Genomic DNA, 11,796 nt, shown 5'->3' with positions numbered 1-11,796 from the left:
TTATCATTATAACTATCTATATAATGATAATTGCAATAATGATAATCAGAAATTATAATGACAATAATAATAATTTTAGTAACAATGATAATGATGTTATTATTATTTCTATTGCCATTGTTAGTATGAAAATTATTGGAATCGATTTAATTATTGCTATTATTGCAGTAATGATCATGATTATCATTATAATTATGATTTTATTATTATCATTGTCATTATCATCACAATTATCATCAAAATTATCATAATTGTTGTCAATAATAAAGGAATTATCATGGAAATCATCATCATCACCTGAATTAATGTTAAAATCCTCATAATTAAAATTAAAATGCGAAAAGGGATTTTTTTTTCGACGTTTCTCTCAAAAGGCTAGATTTTCGACTTTTGGGATTTTAATACTTCTGGCCTTTATTTCATTATAAATGGAAAAAAAAGGAATAATCATGGAAATCATCAAAATTACCTGAATTAATGTTAAAATCCTCATAATTACCACTAAAAAGCGAAAAAGTTTTTTTCGACGTTTCTCTCAACAGGCTGTAATACGCTAGATTTTGCCGTTTGTTCGACTTATGGGATTTTATTACTTCTGACCTTTATTTCATTAGAAATGGACTGAATGATAATTATTATCATCATTATTATCATTACTGTCATCATTTTTATGATTATTATTATAGTCATTTTCATCATGATTATCATTATTTTCATCATCATTATTGCAGTTATAATAATTACTATGCTAATTATTAGTTATTTTTATCATTATAACAATTTATATAATGATAAAAGTAATAATGATAATCTTAGAAATAATAATGACAATAATAATAAATATAATGACAATGATAATGATATAATTATCATTTCTATTGTAATTATTAGTATGAAAATTATTGGAATAGAGTTAATTATTGCTATTATTGCAGAAATTATCAAGATAATCATTATAATTATGATTTTATGATTATTATCATTATCATTGTCATTATCATCATAATTATCATCATTATTGTCAGTAAAAAAAGGAATAATCATGGAAATCATCAAAATTACCTGAATTAATGTTAAAATCCTCATAATTACCACTAAAAAGCGAAAAAGTTTTTTTCGACGTTTCTCTCAAGGTTACCGTCTGCTTTTTTTTTTTTTTTTTTTTGATTTTTCGATTTATCTTGCCGATTTTGATGAAACTCACACCCTTTTATTTGGGCCCCTTTCCATTGCCTGTGGTCGATTTTTTTCGAAATCGCCCGAACAGTTTTTGAATTATTGTTCAAAAACGGAAAAATGCGAAATTCGCCATTTTAAAAATGCAGCACCTGGGTCAAAGGATTCCGACTTCAGAAACGGCAAGATATTCAATTTTATTTGATTTTTGCACAGAACTACCTTATATCTACAACTTGATCGAGAGCGTTTTTTCGATTTCGACTTCAATTTTTTTTTTCTTTTTTTTGTGAACTTTTGTAGTAGGGGACTTCAAGAAAAAAAAGGTAAAAATTTTCTTACATTGACCACTTTTACAAGAAGTAAAGGCAAAAACTGCGAAAACGCTCTCGATCAAGTTGCAGATATTTTATTTTTCTACAAAATGAGCCATAATATGTTAATTTTGGACATATGGTGTGCCCGGAATCCTTTGACCCACCCCTATAGGTGGAGTTCCGAAACATCGGCATTTTACGTTTCTTCATCTTTCCAAGGCTATCTTGATATCAACAAAACAAGGCCTAAGATTAGTCTTCCTACACCATAATCCTCTATCATCCACCTGCATTCCGAAGTCTTGTGGACATTGCCAGCACGTAACGGTTTCTCAAAATCTTACGTATAGTGCGGAGTGGTGGCAGTGATCTGGGGGTCTATAGGCCTACATTGACCATTTTTTAAAATTTCTCAAAAATCATACAGCCATTCTGATTTCATGTTTGAATAGAACTATCTTTCTACTATTATATGCAGAAGCTATTTTTGAGAAGTTGACCTTACTTTTTTCTTGGTGAATATTTTCCGAAGGTGACTATTTTAACACCCTAATAGGAGATTTTGAAAACATATGTCACTTTTACAAGAACCACGTGAAAATATTGCAAATCCTCATGGCAGTATGTAATAGAACTATTATTCAGCTACAAAATGAGCCATAATACTTTAAAATCGGACCGATTATACGTGTGCTATGCGTAAAAATATGACGGACCTAAAAAACGCGATCTTATTCCTTTTTATTATGTTTACATTTTACATGACAAATCATGTACAGAATACTTGTATTTGATATAATTATCTATTATATACCTATTATTGATGCACTAATGGGGTTTTACAACGTATAACATTTGTCGAAAGAATAACTTTTCTCCAGTCGGACGGGTACCAAACACATACTTTTCCCCACGCGGCGGGGCCGTCCTGGACCATGAAAATCGTCTTTTTAAATCAGCGGAATAACTCTACGGGGTCACGTAGCCAAATTTCACTCTCAGACCCCGTGGAAAGACGAAAAACAATTACATGGCGATGTGAAACTATGTATATAAGGTATATGAGCACATATAGATAATTTTCGTGTACCCCATGACCTTTTGTTTATTTATATTATTACTTCCGTTTGTTTCTTTGTTTGTTTATTGATTGCTTATTTGTTTTTTTGATTGTTAGTTTGTGTTTTCTAATATTTCTAAAAGTTATGAACACATTTTAACGAGATTTTAACCAAAAGTGAGTTTTAACATAACTTAGACGCTTATTGCAGTTTGGTGGTGATGCGGACCATAGTTTGGATCCAGGATTTTTTTTTAACTCGAAAGGTTATCAACAGATTTGAATAAAACTTTAACCTGAGGTTTGCCTTAGCCTAATTGATATTCCATAAAATTTTGGTGGTGATCCTGAATATTTGGCAAAACTACCCCCCATGGGTGGGGGGGGGAAGGTTTGCATTTTCGAAATGTTTTGCTCATAGATCAAAGTAACTATGTATGATGAAAACATAAAGAGAAGAAAATACACCATATGAAAAAACATATCATGTTTAGTTATTTATATGGAAAATGTCTTCATTGTCGTTTTTTAGGCGCTTGCCAGATTTTTGAAATTATTCCGAAAAAAAGAAGGTTGGTCTCATCTTATGTGAAATTTGATAAGCTTTCAGAAAATAACCTCATATTTTTATTATCTCTAATCATTGCGTCACAATTGCCGATTTTCTAAGGTAACATCAAAAAAATAATATTTCGGTCGACATCGAAAATCGCTGCTACCACCTAAAAAATAACGGTCGGGCCTTGAAATTTTCAGGGGAGAACCGGGGGCCTAGAAATTCCTTGAAAATGCATTAAAGTCAATTTCGGCATGAGGGGCGAAAATCGCCGAAAAATCAGCAGACGGTCCCCTCAACAGGCTGTAATACGCTAGATTTTGCATTTTTTTCGACTTTTTGGATATTATTACATCTAGCCTTTATTTCATTATGAATGGACTGAATGATAATTATTATGATCATTATCATTACTGTCATCATTTTTATGATTATTAACATTATAGTCGTTATCATCATGATTATCATTATTATTGTCATTATTATTACAGTTATAATAATTATTATGCTAATTATTATTGCTATTTTTATCATTATAACTATTTATATTATAATAAAAACAATAATGATAATCTTAGAAATAATAATGAAAATAATAATTATTATAATGACAATTATATTGATGTTATTTATATTGCCATTATTAGTATGAAAATTATCGGAATAGAGTTAATTATTGCTTTTATTGCAGTAATTATGATAATAGCAATAATGATAATCTTAGAAATAATAATGACAATAATAATAATTATAATAACAATGATAATGATGTTATTATTATTTCTTTTGCCATTATTGCAGTAATTATCAATATTATCATTATAATTATGATTTTATCATTATTATCATTATTATTGTCATTATCATTGTCATTATCATCATAATTATCATCAGTATTGTTAATAATAAAGGAATTATCATGGAAATCATCATAATTACCTGAATTGATTTTAAAATCTTCATTATTACCATTAAAAAGCGAAAAGGGTTTTTTTCGACGTTTCTCTCAATAATTATAATGACAATGATAATGGTACACTAGATTTTGCCATTTTTTCGACTTCTGGGATTTTATTACATCTGCCCTTTATTTCATTATAAATGGACTGAATGATAATTATTATCATCATTATTATCATTACTGTCATCATTTTGATTATTATTATCATTAGTCATTATCATCATGGTTATCATTATTATTATCATCATTACAGCAGTTATAATAATCATTATGCTAATCATTATTGCTATTTTTATCATTATAACTATTTATATAATGATAATTGCAATAATGATAATCTTAGAAATAATAATGACAATAATAATAATTATAGTAACAATGATAATGATGTTATTATTATTTCTATTGCCATTGTTAGTATGAAAATTATTGGAATCGATTTAATTATTGCTATTATTGCAGTAATTATCAAGATTATCATTATAATTATGATTTTATCATTATCATCATTATCATTGTCATTATCATCACAATTATCATCAAAATTATCATAATTGTTGTCAATAATAAAGGAATTATCATGGAAATCCTCATAATCACCTGAATTAATGCTAAAATAATCATAATTAAAATTAAAATGCGAAAAGTGATTCGACGTTTCTCTAAAAAGGCTAGATTTTCGAATTTTGGGATATTAATACTTCTGGCCTTTATTTCATTAAAAATGGACTGAATGAAAATTATTATCATCATTATTATCATTACTGTCATCATTTTTATGATTATTATCATTATAGTCATTATCATCATGATTATCATTATTATTATCATCATTATTGTAGTTATAATAATTACTATGCTAATTATTAGTTATTTTTATCATTATAACTATTTATATAATGATAAAAGCAATAATGATAATCTTAGAAATAATAATGACAATAATAATAAATATAATGACAATGATAATGATATTATTATCATTTCTATTGTCATTATTAGCATGAAAATTATTGGAATAGAGTTAATTATTGCTATTATATCAGTAATTATCAAGATAATCATTATAATTATGATTTTATGATTATCGTCATTATCATTATCATTATCATTATCATCATAATTATCATCATTATTGTCAGTAAAAAAGGAATAATCTTGGAAATCATCAAAATTACCTGAATTAATTTCAAAATCCTCATAATTACCACTAAAAAGCGAAAAGGTTTTTTTCGACGTTTCTCTCAACAGGCTGTAATACGCTAGATTTTGCTGTTTGTTCGACTTATGGGATTTTATTACTTCTGGCCTTTATTTCATTAGAAATGGACTGAATGATAATTATCATCATCATTATTATCATTACTGTCATCATTTTTTATGATTATTATCATTATAGTCATTATCATCATGATTATAATTATTATTATCATTATTGCAGTTATAATAATTATCATGCTAATTATTATTGCTATTTTTATCATTATAACTATTTATATAATGATAATAGGAATAATGATAATCTTGGAAATAATAATGAGAATGATAATAATTATAATGACAATGATAATGATGTTATTATTATTTCTATTGCCATTATTAGTATGAAAGTTATTGGAAGAGTTAATTATTGCTATTATTACAGTAATTATCAAGATTATCATTATGATTATGATTTTATCATTATTATTGATATCATCATTGTCATTATCATCATAATTATCATCATTATTGTCAATAATAAAGGAATTATCAGTGAAATCATCATAATTACCTGAGTTGATGTTAAAATCCTCATAATTAGCATTAAAAAGCGAAACGGTTTCTTTCAACGTTTTTCTCAAAGGCTACGCTAGATTTTGCCGTTTTTACGACATTTCTGATTTTATTACTTCTGGCCTTTATTTCATTAGAAATGGACTGAATGATAATTATTATTATCATCATTTATATATGTAATGATGACATTACTGTCATCATTTTTATGATTATTATCATTATAGTCATTATCATCATGATTATCATTATCATTATCATCATTATTGCAGTTATAATAATTATTATGCGAATTATTATTGCTAACTTTATCATTATAACTATTTATATAATGATAATTTCAATAATGATAATCTTAGAAATAATAATGACAATAATAATAATTATAATGACAATGATAAAGATGATATTATTATTACTATTGCCATTATTAGTTTGAAAATTATTGGAAAAGAGTTAATTATTGCTATTATTGCAGTAATTATCAAGATTATCATTACAATTATGATTTTATCAGTATTATCATTATTATTGTCATCATCATTGTCATTATCATTATGATTATCATCATTATTGTCAGTAATAAAGGAATTATCATGGAAATCATCATAATTACCTGAATTAATGTTAAAATCCTCATAATTACCATTAAAAAGTGAAAAGTTTTTTTTCGACGTTTCTCTCACAAGGATGTAATACTCTATATTTTGCCGTTTTTTCGACTTCTGGAATTTTACTACTTCTGGCCTTTATTTCATTATAAATGGACTGAATGATAATTATTATCATCATTATTATCATTACTGTCATCCTTTTTATGATCATTATCATTGTTTATATAATTATTATTATTGTCATTATTGTTTCTAAGATTATCATTATTGCTATTATCAATATATGAATAGTTGTACTGATAAAAATAACAATAATATTTAGCATAATAATTATTATAACTGCAATAATGATGATAATAATAATGATAATAATGATGATAATGACTATAAGGATAATCGTAAAAATGATGATAGTAATGATAATAATGATGATAATAATTATCAAGATTATCATTATAATTATGACTTTATCATTATTATCATTATTATTGTCATTATCATTGTCATTATCATCATAATTATCATCATTATTGTCAATAATAAAGGAATTATCATGGAAATCATCATTATTACCTGAATTAATGTTAAAATCCTCATAATTACCATTAAAAAGCGAAAAGTTTTTTTTTCGACGTTTCTCTCAAAAGGCTGTAATGCGCTAGATTTTGCCGTTTTTCGACTCATGGAATTTTATTACTTCTGGCGTTTATTTCATTATAAATTGACTGAATGATAATTATCATCATTATTATCATTGCTGTCATCAGTAACGGAAATAAAGGCCAGAAGTAATAAAATCCCAAGAGTCGAAAAAACGGCAAAATCTAGCGCATTACAGCCTTATGAGAGAAACGCCGAAAACAGACCTTTTTGGCTTCTTTATGGTAATTATGAGGTTTTTAACATTAATTTAGGTAATTATGATGATTTCTATGATAATTCCTTCATTATTGACAATAAGGATGATAATTATGATGATAATGACAATGATAATGACAATAATAATGATAATAATGAGAAAATGATAATTATAATGATAATCTTGATAATTACTACAATATTAGCTATAATTAACTCTATTCCAATAATTTTCATACTAATAATGGCAATAGATATAATAATATCATTATCATTGTCATTATAATAATTATTATTGTCGTTATTATTTCTAAGATTATCATTATTGCTTTTATCATTATATAAATAGTGATAATGATAAAAATAGCAATAATAATTAGCATAATAATTATTATAATTGCAATAATGATGAAAATAATAAGGATAATCAAGATGATAATGGCTATAATGATAATAATCATAAAAATTATGACAATAATGATAATAATGATGATAATTATCATTCAGTCCATTTATAATGAAATAAGGGCCAGAAGTAATAAAATCCCAAAAGTAAAAAAAACGGCAAAATATACAGCCTTTTGAGAGAAACGACGAAAAAGAAGTTTTTCGCTTTTTACTGGTAATTATGAGGATTTTAACATTAATTCAGGTAATTATGATGATTTCCATGATAATTCCTTTATTATTGACAATAATGATGATAATTATGATGTTTATGACAATGATAATGACAATAATAATGATGATAATGATAAAATCATAATTATAATGATACTCTTGATAATTACTGCAATAATAGCAATAATTAACTCTATTCCAATAATTTTCATACTAATAATGGCAATAGAAATAATAATCTCATTATCATTGTCAATATAATAACTATTATTGTCATTATTATATCTAAAATTATCATTATTGCTATTATCATTATATAAATAGTTATAATGATAAAAATAGCAATAAAATCCCATAAGTCGAAGAAACGGCAAAATCTAGCGTAGCCTTTTGAGAGAAACGTCGAAAAAAAACCTTTTCGCTTTTTAATGGTAATTATGAGGATTTTAACATTAATTCAGGTAATTTTGATGATTTCCATGATAATTCCTTTATTATTGACAATAATGATGATAATTATGAAAGATTTAATAATGCAATACCGCGTTTTTATCATGAACATTATATCCTCTCCGATCGGGATTCGATCCCTCGCCGCCAATGCACGTGAATGCAAGACGGCCGCTTTACCACTCGTGCAACGACCCACTCAGAAGTGAGCAACTAGGCGCTTACTAGCATCCATAGACATTACCTCCCTACTCATAGCGAAATTTCACACTCACTCCCCGTGTGCACTCGGAATTTGTGGACAGAGCAGGTCAAACCACAAATCAGATAACCTGAGGTGCATTCTATGAAAGATAGAATAATGCAATACCGCATTTTTATCATGAACATTATAACCTCTCCGATCGGGATTCGATCCCTCGCCGCCAATGCACGTGAATGCAAGACCGCCACTCTACCACTCGTGCAACGACCCACTCAAAAGGAGTGAGCAACTAGGCGCTTACTAGCATCCATAGACATTACCTACCTACTCATACATGAGTAAGGATAGCGAAGTTTCACACTCACTCCCCGTGGGCACTCGGTATTTTTGGACAGAGCAGGACAAATCACAAATCAGATAACCTGAGGTGCATTCTATGAAAGATAGAATAATGCAATACCGCATTTTTATCCTGAACATCATAACCTCTCCGATCGAGATTCGATCCCTTGCCGCCAATGCATGTGAATGCAAGACGGCCGCTCTACCACTCGTACAACGACCCACTCAAAAGGAGTGAGCAAGTAGGCGCTTACTAGCATTCATAGATATTACCTACCTACTTATACATGAGTAAGGATAACGAAGTTTCACACTCACTCCCCGTGAGCACTTGGTATTTATGGACAGAGCAGGAAAAATCAAAATTCGGTATTGCATTATTCCATCTTTCATAGAATGCACCTCAGGTTATCTGACTTGTGATTTGTCCTGCTCTTTCCATAAATACCGAGTGCCCACGGGGAGTGAGCGTGAAACTTCGCTATCCTTACTCATGTATGAGTAGGTAGGTAATGTCTATGGAAATAATCATAACATCAATAGAAATAATAATATCATTATCATTGTCATTATAATTATTATTATTGTCATAATTATTTCTAAGATTATCATTATTGCTATTATCATTATATAAATAGTTATAATGATAAAAATAGATATAATAATTAGCATAAGAATTATTATAACTGCAATAATGATGATAATAATAATGATAATGACTATAATGATAATAATCATAAAAATGATGACAGTAATGGTAATGATGATGATAATAATTATCATTCAGTCGATTTTTAATGAATTAAAGGCCAGAAGTAATAAAATTCCAAAAGTCGAAAAAACGGCAAAGGGTATTACAGCCTTTTGAGAGAAACGTAAAAAAACCCTTTTTCGCTTTTTAATGGTAATTATGAGGTTTTTAACATTAATTTCGGTAATTATGATGATTTCCATGATAATTCCTTTATTATTGACAATAATGATGATAATTATGATGATAATGACAATGATAATGACAATAATAATGATAATAATAAGATCATAATTATAATGATAATCTTGATAGTTACTGCAATAATAGCAATAATTAACTCTATACCAATAATTTTCATAATTATAATGGCAATAGAAATAATATCATTATCATTGTCATTATAGTTATTATTATTGTCACTATTATTTCTAAGATTATCATTATTGCCATTATCATTATATAAATAGTTATAATGATAAAAATAGCAATAATAATTAGTATGATTATTATCAGTTATAATGATAAAAATAGCAATAATAATTAGTATAATTATTATTAGTTATCATGATAAAAATAACAATAATAATTAGCATAATGATTATATAATAATTATAATAAATTATTAGTTATAATGATAAAAATAGCAATAATAATTAGAATAATAATTATTATAACTGCAATAATGATGATAATAATAATGATAATCATGATGATAATGACTATAATGATAATAATCATAAAAATGATGACTAATGATAATAATGATAATATTTATCATTTAGTCCATTTATAATGAAATAAAGGTCAGAATTAATAAAATCCCCAAAGTCGAAAAAACGTGGAAAAAAAACTTTTCGCTAATTAATGACAATTATGAGGATTTTAATATTAATTCAGGTAATTATGATGATTTCCATGATCATTCCTTTATTATTGACAATAATGATAATTATGATGATAATGACAATGATAATGACAATAATAATGATGATAATGATAAAATCATAATTATAATGATAATCTTGATAATTACTGCAATAATAGCAATAATTAACTCTATTCCAATAATTTTCATACTAATAATGGCAATAGAAATAATAACATCATTATTTTATTACTTCTTGCCTTTATTTCATTATAAATGGACTGAATGATAATTATTATCATTATTATCATTACTCTCATCATTTTTATGATTATTATCATTATAGTCATTATCATCATGATTATCATTATTATTATCATCATTATTGCAGTTATAATAATTATTATGCTAATGATTATTGTTGTTTTTATCATTATAACTATTTATATAATGATAATGGCAATAATGATAATCTTAAAAATAATAATAATGATAATAATAATAATTATAATGATAATGATAATGATGTTATTATTGTTTCTATTGCTATTATTAGTATGAAAATTATTGGAATAGAGTTAATTATTGCTATTATTGCAGTGATTATCAAGATTATTATAATTATGATTTTATCATTATTATTGTCATTATCATTATAATCATAATTATCATCATTATTGTCAATAATAAAGGAATTATCATGGAAATCATCATAATTACCTGAATTAATGTTAAAATCCTTATAATTACCATTAAAAAGCGAAAAGAGATGTTTTTCGACGTTTCTCTTAAAAGGCTGTAATACGCTAGATTTTGCCTTTTTTGGACTTTTGGTATCTTATTACTTATGGCCTTTATTTCATTATAAATGGACTAAATGGTAATTATTATCATCATTATTATCATTACTGTCATCATTTTTATGATCAATATCATTATAGTCATTATCATCATGATTATCATTATTATTATCATTATTATTGCAATTATAAAAAAATATTATGGTAATTATTATTGCTATTTATATCATTATAACTATTTATATAATGATAATAGCAATAACGATAATCTTAGAAATAATATTGACAATAATAATAATTATAATGACAATGATAATGATAATTTTGATAATTACTGCAATAATTAACTCTATTCCAATAACTTTCATACTAATAATGGCAATAGAAATAATAATATCATTATCATTGTCATTATAATTATTATTATTATCATCATTATTT

Source organism: Penaeus vannamei, chromosome 33, assembly GCF_042767895.1.
Source record: "Penaeus vannamei isolate JL-2024 chromosome 33, ASM4276789v1, whole genome shotgun sequence".
Lineage (NCBI taxonomy): Eukaryota > Metazoa > Arthropoda > Malacostraca > Decapoda > Penaeidae > Penaeus > Penaeus vannamei.
This window is presented reverse-complemented; position numbering follows the sequence as displayed.